Below are 11,898 nucleotides of genomic sequence, written 5' to 3' on the forward strand. Positions count from 1 at the left end.
ATGGCAAATTATGAGAGTTTTACTGATTGAAGGTGTTACCCTAGATCCTAAGAAAACTCTGTGGGAAGTTTAACCTCTAACATATTAGCTGAGAATGTAAGTCCAGGAAACATTTTTCAGAAGGCAAATAGGGTCAGGAAATGGTTTTTGGATTAGATCCCAGAACAGAGATAGAGATAAGCACACATAAAGAACAAGGTTTTGACTTAGGAAAGTTGCTAAGAAATTGAAAGGTTTTTACAGTAAAGGATACTGGATTCTAAGTCTTCGCAAGTAAGTCTTTAACAGATAAATTATTGTTTGGGATGCACAATGGTAGTCTATATGTACATAATAAAATAGGTTTCTTATTTTCTTTAAACAATAGATTTCAATAAATGTTTGTTGCTGAAGGGAAGATATTAGGAAAAAAGCAATGTTCCCTTTAATGCAAAATGTTGTTTTGACATCTCTTTCGCAAACAGAGAAAGTACCATGTAATCTGGATGTCTCTCAACAGCTATATGGTGAACTTTTTGATTGTGTGTACAGACAATTATACATTAACATAATCTTTGTTAGTGAAAAACAGCAGCGGTGTTTGACGTGGCTATAAAACAAAGTCTCAGACTGTCAGCAAACTATGAGGTTTTTATCTTAGGAGGGAGGAATGAACTGCTTCCTTTGGCACTCATCTTCTTTTTGAGAAGTCCCAGGCATTGGAGAGACAACGCCAAACATCACATTCCTTGCACAAAGCACAGAATTGCAGACTCCATTAAGTATTTGCACCCCGAATACAGACGAATAAGGACTAAACACTTGGCATAGAAGTTAAAACTGATCTTTTAGATAAGATAATGTGTGGAGGAACAAACCCTAATGGAGCTGTGGTCTCTGGTACTGGATGTCACCATTTAAATGAAAAGGTGACAATACAGACAAGACAATACAGGCAGGAGAGAAGAAGTATCATAGAATTTGAATATTAGTATAGAATTAGTGGTTAAATTAAGTTAGTATCTTGAAGATACAATATTATTCAAACATCCAACTAAGCCTGTTTTAATGAAGTCTCTACCCATTAGATTTATGGAATACAAATTCTGACAACAGAAAATAATATCTGAAGGAGAAACCCATCAGGTTTTACGCATGCGCTGGGTTTTAAAAATGCTCCTTCATGAGATCTGTCCTCAGAATAACATAGAAACACTTGGTTACTGCTGAGTTTTGGAGATGTTGTAACTTCCTCTGCTTTTAATAACTTTTAATAACTAGAATAATTGACCCTGAATATTCCACGACGAAAGAGAACTTGTTTCTCTAAAAGAATTAACTGGAAAGCATCAAATGAGCTAAGTTATCACCCTTTTAAAGATACTTTTCTAACCCTAAAATAATATTTTAACCCGCTATATCTGTCAACGTCAAGCAAGCGTTACATGAGCAGTGGTTAATAAGCGTTCTTCATTGCAGAAAATAGGAAAAGATTTATGCAAATGTGTGTGTGTTTGTAAGTTACCCCCATCAGTTTCTAAATCGCTCCAGAGTCAGACTGTCATGGCACACAGTCCTCTATCAGTCCAAAAAACAACCAGGCCCTTCCCAGGTCTGTTGGTGAGACATTCAATCCTTCTTTGTCCGCTTTTAACTTCTCAAGGAGGGAGAAAGAAGAAACTTTGCTCCGGTTTCTCTTCTGCCCGCATAAGATGTGCTTTCAATATAAATCCAGTGTATTCACTCTTCTGGCTCTGGCAAACAGCATGGATCTTTGTCCATCTCAGTGGGTTTGGGCCAGACTTCTTCTAAGTTTCGTTTTTTGTGGAAATTCACACTGCGATTTGCAACAAGCAGGCAGACAGGAAGGCAGATCTCTCTCTTTCAGGCCGTGCTGGAGAAGCGTCTCTGGCGGAGTAGCCATGGAGAAGGGCAGGTTTCTAAAATCCAAACTCCAGACTCTCTAATGTCCCTTTTCATTTTTTTACCTTCTTTTCCGACTGATCGCAATATTTAAGACAAACAAAACTTCCTTCAGGAAAGTTTTAACTTTTTTTTTTACTCATTTACACTTAAACTTCCACACTGTGAAAAACCAATGTTATCTTCCAAATTAAAGCACATTTAACACAATCATCCCCACTTTGATGTTTAGGAGATGATGGTTAATTTGTAATAAAAATAGGAAGAACAATAATATAGCACTCACACAGTTAGTATTTTTAAATATTTATGTCCCTTCAGCAATATGTATGGTCGACCTAGCTCAGTTTATGAGATCTCTTTATTATTTAACACTTAATTTCATTCCCTTCTGGCGGAATGTTACCAACCAAATTATCCAGGTCACTTTACGGCGCCTAGTCGTCTCTGATCTCCTTGCGGCGAGATCCTACCTAAATTTATCACTATTTCCTTGCGGCGAAATAACACCTTTCCAATGCAGTCTCCTTTCGGCGAGACAATACCAAATTACTTTTAAGTACTTTTCTTCTTTCATTTATATAGCGCTCACTCTTATCTCATGTACTGTATTTTAAAACTGTCTCACCTCTGAGTTGACTTTCAGGTGACTAGTCGGATCTCCCGGACCCGCCCGGCATCGAACAAGACAATAATCCACCGGCCAGATGCGAATGTCACACACCGGGACTTTCAGCCACCAGGCCTAAATGCGGCTGTGCGGCAGCGCTTAACTCAATGTCAGGCTGTCTCCGGAGATCCGCCAGTCACTGCAAAGAAAGATAAAATCAGTTTAGTTCTTATAATATCCGGCTCGAAGAACCAAATTAATGATAGGTATTATTTAGTCAACTCAGAGGTAAGGAAAGACACCGAGTCAGTTTTACTTGCAAGGGTAGCTGTGCACTACAGACTACGAAGTATTAGCCCCCTCTCTCTTTATTTATACATGCTTGGTCACACACAGTTCAAACATCATTCAGGGTGGGTGTGTATATGTGTGTGTGTGTGGGGTCAGAAAGGTTAGGGTTCATGTGTCTTTATTTAAAGAGAAAGGAGTGAGGATTGGTGCCAGTCCCTAGATGTTGCTGATAATAGCATAACTCACCCTTCTCTCTTATCTCTTTGTCTATGACATGTAGGGGAAGAAAGCACTTAGAGCAGACACAAGTGATAAACAATAAGAAAAGTTATAAAAACCCTAACACTCAGTCAATCGCCATGTCTAGAAGAGAGAAAGGGTTAAACACTAAAAGACAGGGCTGTGTGGATCATCGGTAGAGGGTGAGCATTAAGTTGTTGCCAGCAGAAGCTCGGACGATTCCCCTCTCTAGAAAGGTGTCACAGGTAGACACAGAGCCAGGCCAGATGTAGCTACTAGGAAGAGAAAAGAGAGAACAAGGTTAAAAGCTGAAATAACAGCAAATAATGTAAAATTGGAGAGTAGTGTGAGAATGTAGCGAAGAGGGTGAAAGTGGTCATTATGTCCACCAGCAGCCTAAGCCTATAGCAGCATAACTACACAGATAGTTTCAGTTCAGATTATTTAGTTAAACGGCGCTTATTTACAACAATGTCGTCTCAAGGCACCCCACAAAGGGTCCCACTGATGGTCTTTGTTATACTAAAAACCACAAGGATTGGGATACCTCTCTCTGTCAGACTGAGTATAACCATTGGAAAAGAGAAGGGATCATACAGGTAGCAGAAATGGAGGGTGTGTTTGCACCTAAACCATAACTGGCTAAACCTGACTCACCCTTACTACATCCAACAGGGAGGGAGGAAGCTTCCCTCCCTGATAACCTAAGCCAATCTAACTATAAGCTTTATCAAAAAGGAAAGTTTTAAGCCTAGCCTTAAAAGTAGACGGGGTGTCTGTCCCACAGGCCAAAACCGGGAGCTGGTTCCACAGGAGAGGAGCCTGATAACTAAAGGATCTGCCTCCCATTCTACTTCTAGAGACTCTAGGAACCACCAGTAAACCTGCAGTCTGAGAACGAAGTGCCCTGTTAGGAACATATGGAACAATCAGATCTCTGATGTATGATGGAGCTAGATCATTAAGGGCTTTATATGTGAGGAGTACAATTTTAAATTATATTCTGGATTTAACAGGGAGCCAATGAAGGGAAGCTAAAATAGGAGAAATATGATCTCTCTTTTTAATTTTCATTAGAACTCTTGCTGCACCATTCTGAATCAGCTGATGGCTTTTAACCACAATTTGTGGACATCCTGATAGTAAAGAATTACAATAGTCCAGCCTTGAAGTAACAAATGAAGTTTTTCAGCGTCACTCCTGGATAGGATATTTCTAATTTTGGCAATGTTCCGGAGGTGAAAGAAGAAAATCCTAGAAACCTGTTTAATATGGGATTTAAATGACATGTCCTGGTCAAAGTAACACCAAGGTTTATTACTTTATTACCAGAGGTCAATTTAATGCCATCCAGGTTAAGTGATTGACTAGGCAGTTTCTTTTTTAAAGACTCCGGTCTAAAGATGACAACTTCTGTCTTGTTTGAATTTAGAAGCAAAAAATTTAAAGTCATCCAAGTTTTTATATCTTCAAGACATGCTTGTAGTCTGTCTAACTGGTTGGGCTCATCAGGATTTATGGATAAGTAAAGCTGAGTATCATCAGCGTAACAGTGAAAGTTTATGCTATGCTGCCTGATAATTTGACCTATTGGAAGCATATATATTGTAAAGAGAATTGGCCCAAGTACTGAACCCTGTGGTACTCCACAATTAACCCTGGAGTTTAAAGATGATTGATCATTTACATGGACAAACTGGAATCTGTCAGACAGATAAAATTTAAACCAGCCTAGCGCTGTTCCCCTGATCCCTACAGCATATTCTAGCCTTTTTAAGAGTATATTATGTTCGACTGTATCAAATGCAGCACTGAGATCTGTTGGGACCTACAGCCATGGATATCAACGTTAAACTCCGGTACGGACATTTCTGGAACTTTCAAAATAAATTGCATTTAACAAGACTTTCAGCACAACTTCAGAAGGGGGAAGGGGGGGTAACAGAGGACTTCCCATGATGCCACGGCTCGCATAAAACCCCCACCTTCCCATAAGTCTTTCTCTTCCACACCGGTGACCATCGGGATAGGAGGGGAACAAAGCGCGTTCCATTCTCGTTAGTAATTTTCACTCTGAGATGCAACAGCGTATCGTTGAGATCCAGATACTTTTCTCCCGGAATGAAAAACTCGATCGGCCCTCCATCTGTGATTGCTGATAAAGGCTGGATCTCGGTGTAAATTTTATCTTCGATCGATAGCTGTGTCATCGGGGCAGAAAATAAGTCCAGCTCTGCCAGCGTGCACTCTGATGATTTGTTATGTAAAAGAGCCATTATTTAAATATATAAAAACTTGCGGATGACTTCCTTCCTCTTCGTTTGTCAGCTGTGACTGATCTCCTTCTTCGCGTTTGTCGTTGTTTTTTAACCGTCCTTAAACGATCACCAGGGGGTCTTGTTCTGGGTCTTTTGGATAAAACCATAATTCCTGAACCTTCTTGACCGTCGGTGTGTGTAGAACCACTCATTTTACTCACGGCTCTACTGATGACATCCGAAGCGATATTTGATGCAGCCGTTTTAAGATGGGGTTTTGCAATTGCACATCCTTTTTTAACCAGAGGGGATACGAAGCGGAATAATTTTGAAAATAATGATCCAATTCCGCGTCCGTACATGACCGTGGCCCCATAAAACCCTGGCAGATTACCGCCTGATTGACTTACATAGTAATTTACAAAGCGATTTGGATCACGTCTCAGACTTAGCTGTGCCATGTTCTCTCTTGCCTGCTTGATGCAGTGTTGAATGACCAGCGTAATATGAATGATAACCAATCAATCTTAGAGGTTATATACATATCTCTGGAATAGTTTATACAAATAAAATTTATCTCAGGCTACGTTGTGATATCACCGGTCTGAAGTGTAGTCTTATGACGGTCTTTCCATAGACGAAATTTACAGGAACGTTTTGGTCCGATTTAATTTCAATATTGATATTTTCAATATGTCTTCTGGAGACTGGAAGGTAGTGGGCGGGGTTAAACGTCTGAGTAATCATATCACTGAATGTGCCTTGTACTTTGACGGTCCGCAGTAAAGGTGCAAAAGTGTCGCCTACTATTTGAGGGCTGACCACGTCGCTGTAACAGTATAGGTGATAGAAACCAGCCTTTATATCCGCCGGAAAAGGAGCCAGTTTTGGTTCAGAAACATGAATCCATTCCCCTGGTTTCACGCCCATCATATAAGCTAGAGTGTTGAAGAAGCGTATTTCATACGGACTGTTTGCTTGAAATGCAAATCTCTTTTGAACTTTGCTGAATTTAATGCGTAAACCCGATTTCAATTTTTTGAAAAACATTTCCATCTCTGTCTCCTGATAGCTGCCTTATTCTCACTCTGCCGATTACTTGTTAAATAATGAGAAAAAACACACCGAAGGGTAGATTTATCCTTATTTGTTTTATTTATTTTTTTTGTATTTAATATAAACAAAAAACAACCAGAAAACAAAATCAGATAAAATGCAGATGAATTCAAACACTACTAGCTTTTAAACAACACTTTTGGGAAAGGTTACTATGTTCCTACTTTAATTGTATTTAATAGTAAAAAGAAAAAAGAAGAAAAATCTTATAATGCAGATTAACTCAAGTACTGGAATACTAAAAAAACAAAATGATACAAGTCATCAAACATGTGAGATCAGTTTGTCAGTCCATAGCACTCTGAAACAGAGTTAAGTTGTTTGAGATGTTTCTCATCGACCATGCGATCATAAACGTGCGCTATTGCACTGTGGATGCCTTGTACCGATTTCAGTTCATATAAAACTGTCTTGGCAATCGTCTTCACTCTGAAGTCATCCGCTTGTATGCTTCGAAGTACCAGAAGATTCTGAATAGCAGGAACGAGTTTGGGGGTTACGAGTCGTCGTACGATGCGTTGAAAGTTGACTTGGTAATAATCCTCCCCAGTACCTCCAGGCAATGGTGTTGACGCTGGCTTGGGTGGTTCGTTATACATCCATAGCAGGTTTCTCTGAGATAGTTCAAAGAGGTTATGTTGAATAAATGAAGTATCGCTGTTTTCACCGTATTGATGAGGGTGGTTGAGAACCAACCGTCAATTTCGTCCTCCTGGTTACTCTCATCCTCTGCTGAAGGCTGAGGGTCCTCCATCGGTCCCAGGGTTAGTGTAGGGGCTTCGGTAGAGGGTGAGTAGCCGGTGGCTACCTCCTCCTCCACGACCACCTTCATGTCTTCAGGCAGGACATTCGCGTCTACAGACTCAGCCATGAATAGCGGTGATGGTGAACAGAGGTCTGGAGAAAGCGGTAGATATTTCATGTTGTATCCTGTAGGTGATGCAGGAGTGAAGTGGTTCTCTGAGAATGAGGATGTTGAGGTGGATGGTGAGAAGAGGTCAGGGGAAGGCGGATGATATGGTCCAATGTTGAAGCTTTCATCATGCTCAGGAGAGAAGTTGATCTCTGCTCGGTGGTTGTAGAGATCCCTGTATGGTGTCGGTCCACTCATTCTCATGATACGATTCTCAGTGTCTGTGAGCTTGCAGTTATCCCCCCGTATATATATCATAGGAAGGGGCGTGTCCTCAGAAGAGGGTTCGTTCTAAACGTAAAACAGGAAACGTCAGCGTTTTTTTCACTGACATGACATCGATCCAACTTCGTGACTTTTGGAAAAGGTCGGAAAGACGATGTCCAATTTCACTCATCTTCTCTGCCCAAGCTTCAAACGGCAGAGCCAGCATTGTCTTGAATACGCCGCAGTCTTGATTGAAGGCCTCCAACACAAACAGATCTGAGGGACTTGTCCGGTTGTTCCTGCGTCTGCTTGCCCGAAAAGACCAGCGGCCATTTGCTGTGGTTTTTGACCCCCACACTGCGCTAAAGAGAGGTTCTCTCTCAGCTATTTCAACATCGGATGGTATATGAAACATTCTCGCCCGTTTTACAGGTCGAGGAGACAGTTCATTTTCTTCTTCTTCTTCCTCCCTCTCCTGCCTTGAGACTGTTTCAGGGCTATCATTAAGGTGCGGGATTGCAAGCTTTAACACAGCCCAGTCGCTGTGGGTGAGTGTACACAGAGCCAGTGATCCATTAAATACCTCATCTTGATCCAATTGATACAGGCAAAGCTCTCCTATTTCATACATGAAAATATAACCCCAGCTGCCAACCAGGCCATATGGCTCCAAAGACCATTCTTCCTGCAGAGTGTCGAACGGGGGTCTTTGTACCCTGCAGATGTAGTATGTTGATTTCTTAGGAGCATTCAATTCACGGGATGAATACTGGTAGACGGTCACTGGGGTTTCGCACAGAACTGACATACCTCTTGGCCGACCCGAGGTCTGATTTTCAACCATGGTTGTTGAAGTTGATGTTGGATCCTCATCATCGGTAGAGTATGTCATGACGGGAATTCTGATAGGTATCTCCGTTGAGGAAGTATATGATGCAGTTGCTTGTTCATCATCATCATCTTGGCACGCGTTGCGTTTCTCCTCCGCTTGACGATAAACTCTCTTAACTCTAGCCATTGTTGAACGGGTGTTCTTTCTTCCAACGAATGCTGCATGTAAAGTGCAGAGTTTTATCTCTGTATTTAAAGTAAACACTAAAGCACGCCCTATTGTTTTCATTGGGTTATTCAAGGTTTAACGATGCTTACAAACACACCCCCTCTATTTTTAATTGGTGCTGATGCCAAACAGTTTCCGATAATACCATATTTGTCTTGTTCTATTTATAACAAACACACCCCTGTGTTTTAATTGACTCATTTAAGGTATTGCCCCTAATGACGACAACCAATCAGCAACCATGGTTACGCCCCCTTGGACACACCACCTGCTTCACCACGTGACGTCCTGCCCACATGGCAACCACATGGCGCCCACATGGCGCCCACCGGAATTCCCGCCCTCACCGGAAGTCCCACCCACCTGTCAAAAACTTTGATGAAAGGGTGTACTTAAATTCTCATATATATATATATATATATATATATATATATATATATATATATATATATATATGCATATGTACAGGTCCTTCTCAAAATATTAGCATATTGTGATAAAGTTCATTATTTTCCATAATGTCATGATGAAAATTTAACATTCATATATTTTAGATTCATTGCACACTAACTGAAATATTTCAGGTCTTTTATTGTCTTAATACGGATGATTGTGGCATAGAGCTCATGAAAACACAAAATTCCTATCTCACAAAATTAGCATATTTCATCCGACCAATAAAAGAAAAGTGTTTTTAATGCAAAAAACGTCAACCTTCAAATAATCATGTACAGTTATGCACTCAATACTTGGTCGGGAATCCTTTTGCAGAAATGACTGCTTCAATGCGGCGTGGCATGGAGGCAATCAGCCTGTGGCACTGCTGAGGTCTTATGGAGGCCCAGGATGCTTCGATAGCGGCCTTTAGCTCATCCAGAGTGTTGGGTCTTGAGTCTCTCAACGTTCTCTTCACAATATCCCACAGATTCTCTATGGGGTTCAGGTCAGGAGAGCTGGCAGGCCAATTGAGCACAGTGATACCATGGTCAGTAAACCATTTACCAGTGGTTTTGGCACTGTGAGCAGGAGCCAGGTCGTGCTGAAAAATGAAATCTTCATCTCCATAAAGCTTTTCAGCAGATGGAAGCATGAAGTGCTCCAAAATCTCCTGATAGCTAGCTGCATTGACCCTGCCCTTGATAAAACACAGTGGACCAACACCAGCAGCTGACACGGCACCTGAGACCAACACTGACTGTGGGTACTTGACACTGGACTTCTGGCATTTTGGCATTTCCTTCTCCCCAGTCTTCCTCCAGACTCTGGCACCTTGATTTCCGAATGACATGCAGAATTTGCTTTCATCTGAAAAAAGTACTTTGGACCACTGAGCAACAGTCCAGTGCTGCTTCTCTGTAGCCCAGGTCAGGCGCTTCTGCCGCTGTTTCTGGTTCAAAAGTGGCTTGACCTGGGGAATGCGGTGCCTGTAGCCCATTTCCTGCACACGCCTGTGCACGGTGGCTCTGGATGTTTCTACTCCAGACTCAGTCCACTGCTTCCGCAGGTCCCCCAAGGTCTGGAATCGGCCCTTCTCCACAATCTTCCTCAGGGTCCGGTCACCTCTTCTCATTGTGCAGCGTTTTCTGCCACACTTTTTCCTTCCCACAGACTTCCCACTGAGGTGCCTTGATACAGCACTCTGGGAACAGCCTATTCGTTCAGAAATTTCTTTCTGTGTCTTACCCTCTTGCTTGAGGGTGTCAATAGTGGCCTTCTGGACAGCAGTCAGGTCGGCAGTCTTACCCATGATTGGGTTTTGAGTGATGAACCAGGCTGGGAGTTTTAAAGGCCTCAGGAATCTTTTGCAGGTGTTTAGAGTTAACTCGTTGATTCAGATGATTAGGTTCATAGCTCGTTTAGAGACCCTTTTAATGATATGCTAATTTTGTGAGATAGGAATTTTGGGTTTTCATGAGCTGTATGCCAAAATCATCCGTATTAAGACAATAAAAGACCTTAAATATTTCAGTTAGTGTGCAATGAATCTAAAATATATGAATGTTAAATTTTCATCATGACATTATGGAAAATAATGAACTTTATCACAATATGCTAATATTTTGAGAAGGACCTTTATATATATACACTTGTCTATATATATTTGACTTTCGCCATTTGCGACATATCAAAAAAGTTACTTTGGTGTAAATGGGCGTGGCCAATGTCACGTGATGCAGAATCACTAAAGGAGATAAAAGGGCATGTACAGTTGTACAGTTATTGAATGTGTTATTTAGCGTATGGGAGTCATAACCCAAAACACATTGTTTTTCGTAGTAGTGCTTGCTAGTTATTTGGGGGTGTGAATTTCTGTGTCTAAATTGCGACCTCATTTTTCTACTACACTGTTATATCAGAATTTTGTCAGCATTTTCTGGTTCTTCTGCTCAATGATATTTATAGAGAAGAAGAGTAATGAAAAAAGTACCATTACAATAGGGTTCCCTGCCCCACTGGGAGCAGGCAAACCTGAACCTAACATGTTTGTCATGTTTTCAGTCATTGACTGGCATTTGCAAACTTTTCTCTTATATTTCTAATCTCATTTTGAATTTTCTTGGTCTCAATCTGTGTTTATCTCTCTCTGTATTTGTACCTCCCCAATGGAGATTTAGAAACTGGAAGCTGCAATTATAAAGATTCTCTTCTGTAGCCCTCTAACAATAAGCAAGTGGACACTGAGGCACAGACGGTTTGTCTAAACAGTTTATCGAGCCAACAGAATACATTCTACAATATGTTTCAGTGTCTATAACTCACACCTCTCCATTTCATCCACTCTTTCTCCACACCTTATGCTTCCCATGGTTAATCTGGCAAATCAATGTCAATTACATACTGATTATGTTTAGTGTGCAGACCCATTTGTCTTGATCTACAAGCCATGTAAATGTGGAAATCAGCAATCATTGTACGCGCTGGTAGATACGGAGGTTGTATTCTGGGTCGATGTGGTGACACACTACAGTATTGTAACTTTAAAGGTCATGTTTGTTTCTCCATCATTCAATATGAAGAATGGTCTTGATTTACCAGGAAACAGAGAAAGGTCAAGCGTGACTGCATGTGTCCTTCCCCCACCTCTTTCAGGTTGTGGCTGTGTTTAGGTTCCATGTCACAATATGAAGACAAAATGGCAGCAGCCAACGGACTGGAGCAAAATGTACTTCAACCAATATGGTAGTATTGTCTAATTGTCACGTTGCTTTTACTCCTCAGACTGAAATGCACTGACTTATCATTGTCCGGTGTTCAGTTGCATGCAACACCCTTACAGCTACAACGTTTTTTTAGGAATACA

Source organism: Girardinichthys multiradiatus, chromosome 21, assembly GCF_021462225.1.
Source record: "Girardinichthys multiradiatus isolate DD_20200921_A chromosome 21, DD_fGirMul_XY1, whole genome shotgun sequence".
Lineage (NCBI taxonomy): Eukaryota > Metazoa > Chordata > Actinopteri > Cyprinodontiformes > Goodeidae > Girardinichthys > Girardinichthys multiradiatus.